Source organism: Cryptomeria japonica, chromosome 5 (genome assembly GCF_030272615.1).
Source record: "Cryptomeria japonica chromosome 5, Sugi_1.0, whole genome shotgun sequence".
NCBI classification, from domain to species: domain Eukaryota; kingdom Viridiplantae; phylum Streptophyta; class Pinopsida; order Cupressales; family Cupressaceae; genus Cryptomeria; species Cryptomeria japonica.
In genome coordinates, this window is record NC_081409.1 from 455,164,707 (window position 1) to 455,184,628 (window position 19,922).

The following is a 19,922-nucleotide window of genomic DNA, read 5'->3' on the forward strand; positions in this document are numbered from 1 at the left end:
TGCCCGGCCTTGATCCAGAATTAGTCCTTCATCACTTGCCATTAAAATCAGATGCCAAGCCCGTCAAACAAAAAATCAGAAAGATGCATCCCCAGGTGGCTCTCTTAGTCAAAGTAGAACTCAAAAAATTATTAGATGTGGGCTTTATCAGACCAATTGATTATGCAGATTGGATTTCAAATTTGGTACCAGTTAGCAAAGTAACTGGGGGCATCAGAATTTGTACAAATTTTAGGGATCTCAATAAAGCATGCCCTAAAGATGACTTTCCACTACCAAATATAGACATCATAGTTGACATGACTACCGGATATGAGATGCTATCATTGATGGATGGTTTTTTCGGATATAATCAAATTCGCATTGCTCCTGAAGATCAACATAAGACTGCATTCACATGTGCTTGGGGTACCTACTGTTGGAATGTGATGCCTTTTGGCCTTAAAAATGCTGGAGCAACATATCAAAGAGCTATGACAACAATTTTCCATGATTTTATGCATACTTTGATGGAAGACTATGTTGATGACCTATTATGCAAATTTGTCACAAGAGATAGTCATCTAGCCATCCTCGGCCCAATATTTGATCGAATGGAAACCTACAAGCTTAGACTCAACCCAAAGAAATGTGTCTTTGGTGTCACAGCCGACAAATTATTAGGGTACATTTTTTCTCACAGAGGCATCGAAGTAGACCCCAAAAAAGTTAAAGCAATAATGGATATGCCTCCTCCTTCCAATCTTTGTCAACTAAGAAGTTTGCAAGGGAAGTTACAGTCAATCCATCGGTTTATAGCTCAATTGGCAGACAAATGTCATCCTTTCCAACATTTATTGCATAAAGGTGTCACTTTTAAATGGACTGAGCAATGTCAATCAGCATTTCAAACTCTCAAGGATTATCTGATGTCGCCACCTATTCTAATGCCTCCTATAGCAAGGAGGCCATTCATATTGTATATCTCTGCAACTGAAACGGCACTGGGAGTTCTCTTAGCCCAACAGGATGAGAAGGGAAAAGAACGAGCTATTTATTATATCAGTGGGATAGTAGTGGGCTATGAACTAAATTATTCAACTATTGAATGGGCATGTTTAGCAGTGGTATTTGCAACACAAAAGCTTCGACACTATATGTTAAATCATCAGACATTGCTAGTTGCAAAAATTGATCCCTTGAAATACTTGCTTAGCAGGACAGCTTTGACAGGTTGCCTAGCAAAGTGGGTTATGATCCTAAGTGAGTTTGATATTGAGTACATTGAGAGAAAGGTAATAAAGGGACAAATCATAGCGGATCAACTTGTAGAGGCACCTATTCATGATGATCATCCAATGTTGACTGATTTTCCAAATGAATCAGTCTTTGCTGTCACATCTTCTAATGAACGAAAATTATATTTTGATGGATCCCATACCAAATTCGGGTCAGGGGCAGGTATTTTATTTGTAACCCCTCAAGGTGATGCTATTCCCAAATCCTCTAGAATAACTTTCCATTGCACCAATAATATTGCAGAATACGAAGCTTTGGTCACAGGACTCCGAGTAGCAATCCAATGGAACATTACACATTTGCAAGTCTATGGAGATTCCCAGTTAGTCATCCATCAAGTGAATGATGACTATGAAATGAAGGATGAAAAGCTTCTTCCCTAAAAGAATATGGTGGATTTCTTCAAGACAAAATTTACTGATATCCATTTCAGTCAAGTTCCAAGAATACAAAACAAGTCAGCAGATGCTATGGCAACTATTGCTTCCATGTTAAATATGCCCCACAATATGGACAGATGTGAATTTTTGGTCAAACAGTTGCTTGTCCCTTCTTTTGAAATTTTGATAGCAGATGTGATGTGTGCTCTTGTTGGTCCTAATTCCTCATGGTACAATGACATCTATCAGTATTTGAAACCCCAAGTTACCACCTAACCTTTCCTCTAACCAACGTCGGGCCTTCATATGCCAAACTGCCAAATATGTCATCATCGCAGACACCCTTTATCGTCATTCTTTTGACCACACCCTCCTCAGGTGTTTGGATTCTGACAAGGCACAAACCTCTTTACGCGAGGTTCATGATGGTATATGTGGGGGCCATTTCAATAGTCTGAGTCTAGCTAAAAATTTGGTTCGTGCTGGATATTATTGGCCCACTATGGAAAAGGATGCTCATGATTTTGTCAAGAAATGCTACAAATGTCAAATACATGGAAATTACATTCATGCACCAGCCCAACAACTTCATTCTGTCATATCTTCGTGGCCCTTTTCTCAATGGGGATTGGATCTTATTGGCAAGATTCACTTGACATCGACAAACGGACACAAATTCATCATCATAGCCATAGAATACTTTACAAAATGGATCGAGGCTAACCCCATGACCTATATCACTGGTGTTCAAATTTCAAAGTTTCTACTGAATTATATCATATGCAGATATGGGGTTCCCCTTGCAATTGTCACAAATAATGGTCGTCCATTCAAAAATAAAGATGTCAAGGAACTCTGTGAAAAGTTTCGCATCCAAAACCGTTTCTCCAATCCTTACTATCCACAAAGTAATGGTCAAGCTGAAGCATTAAATAAAACCATCATTAAGATCCTGAAAAAGGTTGTCAATGATGCTAGTCGAGATTGGCATGTACAGTTGAATCCAGCACTATGGGCTTATCGCACTTCCATCCGCACACCTACTGGCACAACACCTTATTCCTTGGTGTATGGTGCGGAAGCCATATTACCCTTGGAAGTGGAAATTCCCTCTTTGCGTGTTTCCCTGCAACATTTGATTGATGATGAGATGCATAGAGTCTCTCGGTTGCATCAGCTTGAGATGTTAGATGAGAAACATCAAATAGCCCTGACACATTTGCAAGCATATCAAAACCATCTTCGTCGCTCTTATAATAAGAAGGTCAAAGGGTGACACTTCGAAGTGGGAGATTTGGTCCTCAAGGGGAACCCAAAGAATACACAATCTACTGACATCATTAAAGGAAAGTTTGAGCCTAATTGGGTTGGACCTTTCATAGTTACTGCAGCCTATGGCTCGGGGGCATATCAGCTTGCAACCCTAGACGGTGAACCTTTGTCCGATCCTGTAAATAGCATGCACCTTCGAAAGTACTGGACATAGTTTTCTATCAGCAGTTCTTCAAATATGATCCTGAAAAAATACAAAAAAATCAAAAAGCTCAAAAAAATACAAAAAAATCAAAAATCTCAAAAAATACAAAAAAATCAAATAACAAGTGAAAAATTGAAAAGAACAAAAGTAAAGAAAAATAATTCGCCCTCTAGTGAAAACTTGGCAAACAGGCACTTTAGGCAAGTACCATGGTGAAAACCTGGCAAACAGGCACCATGTGTAAAAGACTATTGCTCCATTATCTATTATGACTCCTAGCTGTACTGTCCCCCCGTAGGTTTATCACGATTATCCTTGCCCTGACCCAATGTTCTGTTCCAGGCCCGTGATTGGTCAACATCATTGTCTTGCATACTCACGTTTCCAATCCTTGTGCATATGTTTTGGTCCTGGTCGTTGTATATGTCTTTCAAAATTTCATTGGGTGTGTGCCCCTTGTCATGATCAATTACTGGAGTTATTGTTGCGTGCGGGCTAGAGCTTTCTTATCAAATAATGTCCTGCAAAAAATCTCTAAAAATCATATAACGTTCTGAAAAAATCCCTAAAAATCAAATAATGTCCTAGAAAAAATCTCTAAAAATCATATAACGTCCTGACAAAATCCCTAAAAATCAAATAATGTCCTGAAAAAAATCCCTAAAAATCAAATAATGTCCTGAAAAAAATCCCTAAAAAGTCAAATAAAGTCTTAAAAAATGAACAAAAAAATTTAAAAAACTCGAAATTCCTACAAAGTGAAAAACATCAAATTCCAAAAATAATTTCTTTGGCATTTTGCATTTTGTCAATAAATGGTCCCCTTTGTGCATAGACAGGTCGCTGAGCATACCTCCAACGACAATCAATCAAACATTGTACTTTAATGAAATCGCGCATTAATAGATGAACTGTTTGACCAAGCAAGCATTCAACCTAATCACAGTTGTCACATCAATCCAAATAGCATCAACATTACCATTGGTCCTTGTCAACATTATCATGGGTCTTATACAGGGTGTGGTATACTCGAAACCAGACTGTGTCCTGTCTTCGACGGGGTACCGCATTCCCTAAAACCAGACAACATGATCATTCTTGTTTTCCACTTTTGACAATGACGATCAATCTGTTTGTTTGACTTGGTTGAATTTGTGTGTCTTATCTTTTTACTGATTTATCTTTGGCTTCGATCATGTTCCTATGTTGCTCGATGATGTCACTGAGTTATTTAGAGTGACCGGGATGGTTCATGGTCCCTTTCCTTTTTTGTTGTGTTTGATGTTTGTGGAACGTTTGTCACAAATTGGGGCAACTATATCATTGGGTGTCTGTGATAAGTACATTCGCTTTGTGAATGCCGCACATACCTCAACCCTTGATGTATGCACCCAAGGATGCTTCACTCATTCCTTGTGTGTGATGTGTCTATCTTTTGCAAAAGGGGTTGCGTTCCAGCTCTGGCCTTCAATGCCATGATGCTCTGCATCCGGTTTGCTACAATAAATAAAGGTTCTCACCTACTTATGTGCATTTGTAAAAGCAAGTTTTCCTTCATCTCTAACTGTCCTCTGTCTAATTTCTTCTTACTAACATTTCTTTCGTCAGTCTTGGCAATCCGTTCGAACCTATCGTCTTCTGTCATTCTTATCGATCACTTGGCCTCTTTTCTGGATTTTTTCAGCCAATTCCTCGAGGGGGCATGCATATGTCATTGTTATTGTCTGGGGCATTTTCATTATTGTTCTTTGAAACAACGCTTAGAATCGCATTGTCTCAAAGAGGGGCCAAATGTAGACATCTAAAAATGGTCAACGCTTGTGGAGTCATACTTTAACATTTACGCATTGCCTTATTTTAGGGATCTTGCCTCGCATTTACATTTCTTCTATGTTGCGCACTTGGTCTTTATCATTTGCGAGCATCGAGTCCTTCTTTTGCATTCCTCATTTTTATCACTTTCGAATTAGTTCTTGTCAATAGAAATCTTCAGTCATGATTTTGGTCAATCTTATCCTGTCGCATCATGGTGCGTGCTCATTTATCATCATTTTGGACATCGTCAATCCTAATCAATGATAGAATTAGGGTTTTGTCCTGTTGTCAATATTTCAATCATCTTTAGCTTGTTAGTAATCATTTGTGATTATCAACTTGTCAATCCCATCATTTTGTGATCGATTCGTCATCGATCCTTGTCCTTGTCAATCTCGTCATTTTGCGATTGATTCATCATCGATCCTTGTCCTTGTCAATCTTGTCATTTTGTGATCAATTCGTCATCGATCCTTGTCCTTGCCAATTTTGTCATTTTGCGATCGATTCATCATCGATCCTTGTCCTCTTCAATCATGTCAATTGGCGCTTATCAATTTGATCTCCTTGTCAATCTTGGTCAATTTGTCAATGATTTTTGTCAATCAATCTCAATCATTTATCAACATTGGTCCTTTGTCAATCAAAATCATGATCGAACCTACATTAATTTCTTGTTGTCTTGACCTAATTCCTTGTCCTCTTATTTCTAGGGTTTTATGATTTGTTCGTTTAATCCTTTTCTTATTCTTTGTGGGTTAAATAAATCTATTTATTTAGTCCTAGGTCTCTTTCATGAATTAATTAATGGATGAAAACCTATTAATTAATTCACCTAATTTCTATTTTATCTTTTTCTTCAATTTTCTAATTTTCTAATTTCTCCTAATTTCTAATTTCTATTTCTATTTCAATCTTGTCATAGTTTGTCTTGCATTTTGCATAGCAACTTGTCATAATTTGTCATACTCCTTGCATAGCAAATTGTCATTTGTCATAATATTGCCATTCTTGATTTGAGTTTCCTTTCAAATCTCTTCATGCTAATCTTTTCCTCTCTCCAATTTGTCTATAAATTGGATGAGTTTCTTCAATCAAAGGAATCAATCAATCACATTTTCGAGTAGCCTTATGCTGCAAATTTCATCTCTCAACTTGCTTTCTACTTGCATTTTGCACTTGTAGGTGAGATCCACATCAAATTTGAAGGTGAAAGAAGAACAATGGAGCCACATGAAGGAGATATCTGTGTCAGTTTGCTTTGATTTCATGCAATTGGAATATCTTGTCTTTATATCTTCATTGATTGGATTAGGATTGCTTTCATTACAGTTTTAGGTTTTGTGATTGTCCTAATTTTCTATTGCTTTGATGATTTTTCAATTCCTGATCTACACCCTTATTTGCCAATTCTGCTTCCTGCAAACCCCTAATCTGCCTTATGATCTCAACAATACCTATTTTCAAGGGGACATAATGAGGGAGCAAATAAGGACTTCCCCTAAAGCCATACACTCTAAAAATAGTAGAACCGGGATACAAAATTATATCACCCCAATTGTGCACAATTTTGATATCTTCTACAAATTCCTTGGGTCTGATACATTCAAGAACTTTTGGGATCCTGGGGTTCTCTTGACACAAAAGAATTCTTAACCTTGATGCAAAACATCTGTCAAACTTTAAGTAGCTGGTATCTTCTCTATCCTAGGATAGATCTGCACTCCATAACTGCACTGGCATGTCTTCACCATCTTTGACTCTCAGTAAGTTCATAACCTTTGCAAAATAGTCTACACCCTTGAACAAGAACATGTGCATTAACAAAGAATACCAGCCAAAAGTTCTATCCATCTTAGCATTATTAATCCCAATCAACTCCTCATGGATCACATTTGCTAGATAAGGTGCAAAGTCATAAGCTACTACTATAGATGGATTGAGAATTTCTGCCATCATGAGCATATAATGAGTTGGCATAGCATTTTTTGCATCCTCTCCAAAATCTGACATAGAGACCAATATATTCCTTTAGCCCTCAAAGTGAAAAAATTCATAGGGAAAGGTTCAACTATACTAGGCTCTACCAATGTTAGCCCTCCTATTTTTGCAAAGAATTCCCTCATTGGTCCACCCCTAAGATGATCTTTTTAAGTATCATAGACCTTTTCTAACATTTCAAAATCAATCAGCTCTAGATAATTTGAAGATTCATTTAGCTGGAAAACCTTTCTAATCTCATCAGTTGTAACTTCAATCAAAGGGCTTCCACTTACATTCCTTACAATTCTGGTAGCAGAGTCATAATTCTTTGTAATTTGGGTTAACAAGTCAACATCCATAAAAACTCAAGGGACCACCAATTTCCCGACATCTAATTGCCATATGTTGTTTGTAGGAGCAGATGCATTTCGCTAACTAAACCCCACCCTAAAAAGACCTAAACTAGACATGCCTATCTGGGGATCTCTTAAACAATATCCTTTGTCAAATAAACCATCATGAATTTTTAAGCAAGGAGATTTGGGTACAAGTTCTTTCTATTTGGCAGAACTATTCGTAGACTGAACCAACTGTTCTAAAAAATCATCACAGATGGCCCTTTCTTGATAATCTATTTGCCCTTTGAATTCCCATGGTGGTGCCATTTTGATAATTTAGGGTTTATCTTATTTTAACCTTTTGATTCAAAAAACCCTTTGAATTTCCCAGAACCAGACAATGCCAACACACAAGAGAAGAAATTGCAAATATAGCAGTCACAAAACTGATGAATAATGATGAACTACTAAGATCCTAACTGGTACTAAGAGGGGGGTGAATCAGTACACACAAAAACTTGCTCAAATACTTTGACAAATCAAAACAGATAACTGGTTTTCATATACTATTGTACTTAACCATAGCAATACCGGTTAAATAGAAATACTTCAAACAGCTAAACCGGTTAAACAAAAGTATTTCAAACAACATGCGACAGATCTCAAATCTTGATAGCTACTTTACTAGTTTAGTCATGCATGAGTTGTATCAATAATACCACAACCATTTAGCACTGCATGCATATTCAACTTAATCAAAAACAACTCAAACATCACATGAAAAACTCACAACCCATAACACACAAATTTTTCACGTGGAAACCCAAATGGGAAAAAACACGGTGGGGATGAATACCCACAAGTTTGTTTTTGAACTCTTTTGAAGTCCACTCTGATAGGATCCTAGTCTTGTTAAAGACTTTACAATAAAGGTTTTGTTAGGAACTGATCCTATTAGAGATCACCCGGTTAAGGGATGGCTATATACCCTGTTAAAGGTTACCTCGCTAGAGGATTTAAATAGCTCAATGAACTTGAGCCACCTGGTTAGAGGATTTACAACAAATCCTGTTAAAGCTACCCAATCAAGGGATTTACCTTCTATTGAAATGATTAGAAGACAACAGGTAAAACACTGTGATCTAATAATAGCACTTCTTGCTAAAGCAGATCCTTTTCAGTTCCTCTCTTCTACAACCACACTCTACAGATTCCTCACTTTGGTTTGGCAAGTATCAAAACATGCAGACACACACACAACTTTTTCCAACACCTACAATAACAAAACTCATCGACCTTATAGACAATAATTAGGTTGGTAGCATAAACCCTAAACCCTAAACATTTTAGGTTTACAATTACAAGCGGTTCAATCCTGATCGTCAAATACATTACATAGAATGAAATGATCTAAAATAGATCTCAAGTCATTCTGCATCGTCCAATCTTCACCGCAACTGGAAAACAGTAACCCATCACACACTTTTCGCATACCTCTAAGAAAAATGCACATTCTCGAGGTAGACAATCAATGCATTCGATCTTTACCGCAAGATCCTCGAAGAAATCCCTCATGTGCACATAGCTGACGTGGCATCTTGATCCTTACTTAACTAACTCATCACAAAACATCATTGGTTGCACTGCACAAGACAAATTGGAAACCCTAGAGATGAACTGAGACTAACAACTGGTAGTCACACTTAGTGAACCAGGACACCAGTCCACTCCATCCCAGTTGACCATAACCGCTTCCAATCTTCATACCCATTCACCTGCTTGAGCACTTATACCGGTTCATGTTGGTTCACTTATTGACATCAAGGACAACATATATCATTCACCGCTTCATCATATGCCAACAAAAACAACTTACTTGTCACAAGAAAACTTACAGGAGCTGCACACTTTGTTTTTGCAAACCCTTCGAAAGCCTTTTACAATCAAAATCTCAAACAAAACAAGATTTTATGAAGCAACCTCGGCAGCAAATCAGCATTAATTCTCAATTAACCAAGCCACACGCTCTACAATTAATTCATTTGAAATTTAAAAAATTTGCTCCAACAGACAGAAGGGACTTTTAGTGCACTTTTTCCTTCATTCGTTGATCCACGAAGAGTAAAGAACTTGCAACTCTCATTCATGTTTCAGCGATAACCATTAGATCATTTAAATCTAACATGCCCTTTAATCTCTTAGGTCTTGCAAAGAGGGCCCACCATACTGTATCTATCTGCCTTTAGTCACTGAGTCATGATGAGTAAAAAACTTGCATATTCCCATCGCGGTCTCATGACTACCATTGGATCAACTCCTTATCATTCGAACCTTAAGATACTTTTGTTGCTTGACCACCACCACTCCACTTGGCCCCGCCACTGGTGACTTGTCACTGAGTCACAAAGACTATTCAATGTGCAACTTCCCATCACAGTCTCATGACCGTCGTTGGATCTCTTTGATCTACCCAACTTTTAAGAACCCGATACATGCATTAAAGGTCTTACTTAGGACTTAGGGAAAAATAAAGCACTCTAGCTTTAACAGAAATAAAACCCGCCTAGGCCTAAGACTTAAATGGCCCCTTTCAACGACATTAAGACCCTTCCGATTAAGTGGCAAAAAAGGTAACAATTAAAAAGACCTTCCCTTAGGACAAGAGACATAAAGGTTTTTTTATGATTTAAAATTATTAAACCCAAAACCCTTACAAGCCATTGACTTGCAGATTAGGAACATTCAAAATTGTAGAAAAATTCAGAGATATCAGGAATATTACAACACCACCCAAATTACTAATAACAATGGCTCTAACTAGGGATGGTTGGACGTGAGATCAAAACAAGAACCTAGCAAAAATTTGGGACGCAGACCAAAACGAACCTAATATATACAATTTTTACAACTACTGTGCATGGACAAAAGGAGTTATGGGAAGTAGTGCTTTAGGAATTGTCCATGCACTGGGAATTCCTATAGCTCGCCATTCATTTTTTGCAGGAAATATGAGTCTTTTCTATTGACATCGAAGATAATCAAAGGGCCTATCCATAATGATTCCAAATTCTTATGTTGGCCCTTATCTTGTTCTCTAGAATTCCACTGAAGAACCATGTCACCAATTTGAAACTTTCTGGTTGTGGCTCTTTTGTCAAAAATATATTTTGACTACAACTGATTTTTCAGATTCTTCTTATGAGCCATAATTCTCATCTCTTCCAACTCTACCAATTCAATCAATCTGTCCTCCATAGGTTCAGACACTTCCAATTCTTCAACTTTCAAGAATTTGTATACAGGAAGGAGATTATTTATAGGTAACCTGGCTTGTACTCCATACACCAATTCAAATGGGGATGTACCAATGGCCTTCTTCATAGTAAACCTGTCTGCCCATAAATCCAGCTTGATCTTTTGATCCCAAGATCTTTTATTCTGCTCAAGAATCTTCTTAATGATGTTCAGGAGGCTTTTGTTGCTTGATTCTTCCTGGCCATTGCCTTGTGGATGGTAAGGTGAGGAATATGACATGATAATTCCATAACTTGCATACAATTCTATAAATTCCTCACACCTGAAGCACATGGATTTATCCATAATCAACTTCACAGGCACACCAAACTTTGTCAATATGTTATCCATTAAAAATTCAACCACAACTTTACTAGTTGCCTGCTTGGTGGGTATGGCCTCAATCCATTTTGTGAAGTAATTAGTGGCCACTAAGATCCACCTGTGACCTCTGCTTGATTTTTCAATTATCTCTCCAATGAAGTCAATTCCCCATTGAACAAAAGGGGACTCAGTTGTAACAGGGTTGAGTGGCAGAGCACTTGCATACTTCAATTTTGAAGAAAATTTCTGACAAGGGTCACATTTCTAGACATATTTGTGAGTATCCCTGAACAAGGTAGGCTAGTAATATCCTTCCCTAATTATTTTGTTGGTAGTTGTCTTTACTGAGTAGTGACCTCCACATACTCCATTATGCATCTCTATCAGAACCTGTTGAGCTTGGGAATCATCTAGACAAATCAATAACACCCCATCTTTGTTTCTCCAGTACAGGTCTCCCTAAATGAGAACATTTTTTTGTGACTTCAGCTTTAGTGTTTTCTTCTGATTGTGGGTCATTCCCTCTGGACATGTTGCATTTTTCAAGAAATACACAACCTTTGAATACCATGGTTTCCTTTCAATGCTAGTGACAATAACTTCTTCAATTTCAACATTGTTGATGTCAATGTTCGCAAGATTTGACTCTGTCATCAGTTTGGCCAGGCCCAGTCCTCTTACCAACTTTGTGATTTTGATCTCAAGATCAAACTCCTGTATCCTATTTATCCACCTGCACCTTTTACTAGTAACTTCGGACTGGGATAAAATGTATTTGACAGCTGCATGTGGGACATAGGCAATAACTCTTGCATTCACAAGATAAGGCCTAAATGCTTTAACAGCCTTGACCAAGGCATATGCCTATTTTTCCATAATCTCATATTTTAAGTCAGCACCCTACAAGGATTTACTATAAATAGAAATTGGATGCTCATAACTGTCATCATCCTTCTGAAGCAAGATTGTTTCTATTGTATGGTAAGAAGCAAAGGAAAACAGAAAAAGGCTTACTATAATTAGGAGATTTTAACACTAGGGCTTCCTGAATAGCCCTTTTAATCTTGTTGAAGCCCTGTGCTTCTTCCTCACCCCAAGAAAATTGAGCACCCTTTTTCAACAACTTAATAATGGGCTTAACAATCTTGGCAAAGTTGGCTATAAACCTTCTGACAAAATTCACTTGACCCAGGAAGGACTGAATTCCTTTTAACATTCTTAGGTTGAGGCACCTTGTTAATAGCCTCAATTCTCTTAGGGCCAATCTTGACTCCTTCCTTGGAAACAATGTGTCCTAATAACTTTCCTTCAGCTATAGCAAATTGGCATTTTTTGGGATTTAGAGACACACCGAATTCCAAGGCCTTGCAGAATATGTTTTCCAGATGACCATAGTGGTCATCTGCCTTCTTTGAAAAGAATGTAAGGTCATCTTGGTAGACAACCATTATAAAGCTAATAAATTCTTTGAAGGCTACATCCATGGCCCTCTGAAAAGTTGCCCCAGCATTCTTTAAACCAAATGGCATCCTTACATAAACATAGGTTCCCCAAGGGGTAGTAAAAGTAGTCTTGAACTGCTCAGACTCTTTTACCAATACCTGATTGTACTCAGAGAAACCATCCATAATTGATAATAGGTCACACCCAGTTACCCTCTGGAGCATAGCTTCCATATTTGGCGATGAGTAATTGTCCTTAAGAGAAGTGACATTCAAATTCCTAAAATATACACAGAGCCTTATGTCCCCACTCTTCTTCCTGACAGGAACCAGATTGGATACCCATGATGAATGCCTTATGGGCTTTATAATTCCCCCTTCTCTCAAATTGGTCAATTCTTGCTACATTTTGGTTTCTAGGAGGGGTTGATAGGTCTTTTCTTTTGTCTGAAAGGCTTAGCATCAGGATGCAAAGGTATTTCATACTGAAATAAATCTTGTCTATATGCCTTCAAGTCATCATAAGACCAAGCAAAAACATGTTTATACCATTTTAGCATATTAATGAGGTTGGCCTTGATATGGGAAGACAAATGTTTCCCAATATACACCAACTTAGGGGATGACTCTGTCCCTAAGTTTACCTCTTCCAGTTCTTCCAACTTAGTAGATGACTTCTGATGTAAATTACCGTCACTATAGCTAAACATACCCTCTAGTTCCACTAGTCCTCTGGGTATCTCATTTCCAAAAATTATTTCTTTCCCATCTACTATTTCTACCAATGCATTACAGTCAATTTTCTAACCTTCATAGTCATCAATGCATTGTACAAACCTGAGTATATCATCATCATTTTGGAACACCTACCAGTTATACACATTGTCTGGAATAGAAGGTCTAGCCTTGATCTCAACTATTGATACTCCAGTTAATGTTACATCATCATTTTTCAGTGCACATTAGCTAAGAAATCGGACCTAATATGTTTTGACCTTTCAATTCAGTTAATTGAAAATGCATCAAAGTATTCAATCACATCCCAAACAGCATGTTTATACTTCTTTAACTTGTCATTCTTAGATGCGTATTTTGATCTTATCTAAGACACCACAAGTTTTGAATCTCCAAAAACTCTTAACAACTAAATCCCATGTTTCTTAGCAATTTCCAACCCCAATAATAAGGCCTCATACTCAGATGTATTGTTTGTGCACTAAAAAGCCAATAGAAAGGAATATTTAAAAGTAGTACCTAATAGGGAAACGAAAAGTACTCCTGCTCTAGATCCTTCTTTGGAACAAGCTCCATCAAAGTACATTTGCCACAGGCCTCCCTGTTGAGATTCCAATTCATTAACAATAGGGTCTGTATTTTTTAACTGAGGCTGAATTGGTTCAATTCTAAAGTTGTCAAGGTCCACATCAATCATGCAATTAAGCATGTTAGGATCTATTTTCTCAATGACCATTGGGGCATGTGGTTCTCTATATAATTTCACCTGATTCCCATTCACTGGGATGGTTGCATATGAGAGATCTAGTTGGACATTTCCTCCAACTGTTGCAGCCCATTGTCTAGATAAAAGCATTTCATAATGAGGTTTAGTGTTAGTTACTATAACATCCATCTTATAGGTTGCCTCAGGGAATGCTACTATTTTCACCTCTACGTATTTCATTGTACCCACAACAGGTGCATCTCTATTATCCATAGCGTAGCACTTCCCATACAAGGTACTTACTGACAATCCTAGCTCCTTCATGACCCCGTATGGCATCACGTTTGCAGCAGCCCCAAAATATATCATACAATTTTTTACTGGTCTATTGTTGACTAATAATGTCACATAAAAAGGATCAACTTGGGAAGGTTCTTGAGTAACTCTGGTACCCACATAAATTTATGGGATTTTTTGTTCTTGATCCTTTCTCTCCTTTTCAGTACCTTTTGGTGAAGATGCATCTATATCTGATATACTAGAAATCAAAGAAAATTAAGCTTCTCTATGTTCTTTTATTTTTAATAGCTCTATCAGTGGTACTCAAACTTTCATCTGGGTTAAAGCTTGAGTCATATCGAGTGCAGAATTAATATAAGACTTAGAAAGGGCTTTAACCTTATCTGCTTTTTGGTGACTTGTCTTCTTATCAGTAGTGGGCTCAAAAAAATTACCAGTTACACTAACTTTCTCAGGTTTCCCTGAAGTGTTAGACTGATCCTTTTTACATGACCATCTATGGCAGAATTTTTATCATCATTCACCCTTTTCTAAGAAATTTATTTAATAAACATGGAACCAGGCTTCCCCTAATTCTCATCATTCTTACTACCTCTCAAGTTATGGTTGTGTTTGGCCTTAGCTATTGCAGCTTTGGTGAGGTTCTTCACCTCTTCCTCACTAGGATTTCTAAGATGAACTTCTTCATCTTCAATTGTCACCACATTTAGAGGAGGATGCCAATAAATTGTTAATTGTCTCTAGAAATTTGCATTGTTGCTTAGTGCATCATACTCATCTGCTTCATCCTGTGAAGACTCATTGTTAGTGTCAATAGTGGTTTCAAACATATTCATTGCAGGCTTATCTTCATTCTGATACCTCAATTCATCCTCACTCATTGATTCATTTAAAGCCTGAGCCATAGCATACTGATAAGGGGAATGTGGTCCATCACATGTTGTACACCAAGGATTATTCTCCACATTATGCACATTTCCACCTTTTAAAGGGTCAAGGGTATCCTAATTTTGTGTACTTCTTGGCTTGTCCTACACAGGTTTGCCATCTTTCCAGATAGTGTTATATGGCATATCATGTAACCTGGCAGGCTTATCTTGCCAAGTGTAGTGAGGTTTATCATTCTTACTCACCTTTGCAGTAAGGTCTTTCACAGCAGTCATCAATTTCTCAATCTTATCCTCTTCTCTAGAGGCCTTATTTGGTTGTGGCTTTTGCTCTTGCCACAGTCTGCCATCAGTTCTTCTTCTCACTTTGCCTGATGCTTTCCTATTACTTTCCACATTTATTGCAATTCTAAAAGAATCCCTTAAACTGTGTGGGTTTTTATCCCTGAGGATATAGGCCATCTTTGGGTCAAAGACATTATAATAGGTGGTTAAACATACATTTTCATCTAGCCTCATCACTTGAAATAATCTGTGCATTGCCTTTTGTAACCTTGCATTAAAGTATGTAACGGCCTCATTATAACATTTTCTGATATTATTAAACTCGTTGAGCATGAAACTCACATTTGTCTTATCCCCATACTACTCTTGAAAACAATTCTGAAACTCTTCCCAAGAACTGATGCTATCCACAGGCAACCCTCTATACTAATCCCTGGCATCTTCAACTAGAGATTACATGAATAGTTTCATGATTACATCCTCATTTGCAATCTCATAATCATTAATCATATCACCAAAATATTGCAGATGCTCCTCTACACTTATGGCATTATTTCCAGCAAATTTTTGAAGTTTAACCCTCATTTCAATAGGGACATGGTTTGGATAACCTGGGATCCCATTAAAGAAAAGTTGTCTATACAAATCAACACTGATGGGTCTTCTCTAGAACTGGTTGCGAAATTATTCCCAGTATTCACTCTTGAACTTAGACCACCAACTCGAGGAACTTGATTATTCTAGTTGTGGGGTAGTCCAAGAGGTATTTGATTTACTGGAGCAGCATTAAAAGAAAAGATAGGGTTATTTTGGTTAACTAGGGGAATAGTATTCATGAGAATAGTGGGTTGAGTTTTCATTACAGAAAGTGAGGTATGTTGAGTTATAGGGTTACTCTTATTTGTTGAAGGGAAAGTTATAGGAGGGGCTTTTAAGTATTCGATTTTTCTTCTAAATTCAACATTGGTTGCTTCTATTTCAGCTTTCTCCAACTCCCTCTACAGATTTTCCTTCTCTTTTCTCATTCTCTCTACTTCAACTTCATGTAAGGACATTTCATGAGGTACCCTTCTACTTCCTGGTACTATGTCTACAATTTTGGAACCTGGCCCAATCTCTACAACCTTTTGTTTTCCCTTGTCAGTACTAATTTTGGTAGGTTGTGGATCATTGTCGACCTCCCTATTAGTTTGCACAACAAATTTGGGGGCAGAACTAATTTTGGCAGTCAAATTCTCTCTAATTCAAGGCCCTCTTCCTCACTTTTAGGCTCTTCTTGAGTGAATAACTTATCTCTCTTAATAAGTTTTGCCTTGATTTCATTTTCCCTCTCCTTTTCCTTTTGTTTTCTTAAGGAAATTAACTAATGGAATTTTTTATTGAGAACCTCAATTTCTTGTGAAACCTCATCCGGGTCTGGAAAGATTTCCTCCGAATCTGATATATTGACATGATCAATATCAATCAAGCTCACATTTTCATCTTGTTAGCTCTGATGCCAATTGTTAATAAGATGAGAGTGGGGGGTGAATCACACAAACTTAATCTTCAATATATTCAATAGATTCAACCTTGGTAGCTTTAACAGATATATGTAACCAAAATTGTTAAACGTGCAAACTTAAGAACACATAATCATAACAACACTCGTAACACCAGATTTAATGTGGAAACCCAAATAGGGAAAAACCACTGTGGGATTTCGGACCCACTAATAAATATACTCTTCTAGAGTATGTTCAGTTAAAAGAAAATCCTGTTAAAGATTACAAACACATTGCTAGATGTGACCCAGTTAAGGGATTTCCCTCAGATCTGTTAGGATCTTCACCTTGTTAGAGGTGACCTTGTTAAAGGGTTTCAAACACTCAATCATAATGTCACCTTGCTAGAGGATTTACAAATAAGACTGTTAAGTCCACTCGGTTAAGAGATTTTCTGTCACTTACAAATAAATAACAGTAATGAGTATGTCTGCAACTTTGCATCTAAAATGCTAAAGTATATTCTTATTTGCTCAATACAATCTAGTCATAGGACTTATCTTGTCCCTCTGCTGGGCTCCTTACTCTGTTATTCAAACAGGTCTTCAAGCTTCTATGCTCAGTAATCACTATGTAGCATCCCTATGCTTACACTTGCCCGCATACATTGTTTATCAATAGTTCCTTATTTATAAACAATTTGCTAACCGTTTAATCTCTTTGATCACATTTCCCATGATCAATCATAGCCATCAGATCTTCAATCTTGACTAGGTTTAATGTATCCTTTGATCTGAAAATGTTTTACCTCACCTTGGAACTTGCATACATTTCTTGGAACTTGTGCTAGGGTATTACGGTTCAATCTGAGCTGTAGATCTTCCTGCTGATCTTCCATTGCCATAGATCCTTAACAAACTTCATACACATTGTATCAATCATTAAATCATAACCAGCTCATCAGCTTCCATCATTAAATAACGCATGTATTCATCCAATGCATTCTATTATTACTCGGTTGCAACTCAGTAAATACTAAACTTCACTCGGTAGACATTCTGCCTTCATTAACCGATAGCGATAACCTTAGGGTTTATCAACTAGGTTCCTTAGGGTTTACCGACTAGGTTCTTTGCTCGATAACATGGTATAGTATTAACCTTACAAACAATAGCATATGTAGGATATTAGAACAATCTAAACAACATGGTCTCATCATTGTCTAACTCAGTAATAGTTTCCCATTGAATAACTTATTCCTCCCCTTATTCATCACATTATTTCTATGTCTTTTACCGACATCTTAATTCTCTTCAAAACATACTTCTTAAGATATGGCAACATCATACTAAATCAGAAAATCAATTTCTTGACATCAATGACAAAATAATATTGTGAAGATAGTAAACATCCTTAATCAGTTATATCCATAATTATCAACAACCTTCTCAATATCCTAATTGAAATGCCAACAATCTCTTGTTGTCTATTATAATGCCAACAATCTCCCCCTTTGGCATTGATGGCAAAACCAATTGATTTGACCTAAAAAGATTCAAATTCAGATTGTTGTGATTGTGATTATGATTACTCAGATTGCTGAAATGCTCTCCCCCTGTCATTAGTCTTCTCCCCCATACATTAGTCTTCTCCCACTCTGACAACAAGGCCAAAAGAAAACTAATACATAATTTCTTCTTGTGTGAAGTAATTCCTTTGATGTTTGGTATCAACTTAGTCTCGGTTAGAGCATTTTGTCTTTAATTCTTGTTCCCTATTTTTTTGTTTCCTGCACACCTTTAGAAAACATCCTAAAGTGTGTAAATTAGCATCAACTCCTAAAAGGTATTCTTTAGAGTCATTGAATTGATGCTTTTACCGAACTCGGTCAGTGAGTAGAAGATAGGGGTAGGACCCCTAACTTACTTCTGAGATACTCAAAAGTGTCCCTTAGCAATGGCTTGGTGAAAATATCTGCTATTTGTTCCTTTGAGCTAACATTCTCCAACACCACTTTCTTCTCTTGAGCTTCCTCTCTAAGATAATGATATTTGATAGAGATGTGCTTTGTCTTAGAGTGCATAACAGGATTCTTTGAAATGTTAACGGCACTAGTATTATCACATAATATAGTTACTGTCTTGGTAACTTTCTCATTTATGCCTTCCAATAGTTGTTTGATCCATGCTATATTGGTACAATTCAATGTTGCAGCAACATATTCAGCTTCTATTGTTGACTGTGAAATACATCCTTGTTTCTTGCTAAGCCAACTCACTAGTCTTTCTCCTAAAAATAAAGCTCCACCACTTATGCTTTTCCTGTCATCTATGTTGTCTACCCAATCAGCATCAGTATAAACTTTTAAATCAAAGTCATTTCCTTTTTGATATACTAAGCCATAATCCTCAGTGCGTTTCAAGTATCTAAAAATTTTCTTGATTGTTGTCATATGTGTTTCCTTGGGATCTGCAGAAAATCTTGCAACTATACCTACTGCATGTGCTATATCTGGCCTGCTGTGAATAACATATTGCAACTTTCCAATCATAGACCAGTAAAGTGTCTCATCAACAGATGCAAATTCATCATTCTTTGATAGTTTACAGTTGGTAGTCATAGGAGTACTTACTGGTTTTGAATCCTCCATTCCAAATTTCTTCAAGATTTCCTTTATGTACTTGGATTGAGTAATGAAAATATCATCTTTCATTTGCAGTATCTATAGACCTATAAAATAATTTATCTCACCGATTAATGACATCTCAAATTCTTTGCTCATTTCATTTCCAAAGTTCTTGCATAAAGAATCATTTCCACAAAAGATAATATGATCAACAAATATGGCTAAGATCAGTATTCCATTGTCTTCATCATTCTTCATGTACATATTGTTGTTTTCACTTGTCCTTATAAAACCAATCTTGATTAAATAAGAGTGCAATCTTTCATACCATGCTCTAGGTGCTTATTTTAGACCATATAAAGCTTTGTTTAGTTTACATACCTGATCTTTATTCTCTCCTTCAACAAATCCTTCAGGTTGTTCAATAAAAACTTCTTCTTCTAATATACCATTCAGAAATGCAGATTTGACATCCATTTGATATACTTTGAAATTCTTGTAAGTAGTGTATGTCAACAATGTTCTTACTCCTTCAAGTCTTGCCATAGGCGCAAAAGTCTCACCATAA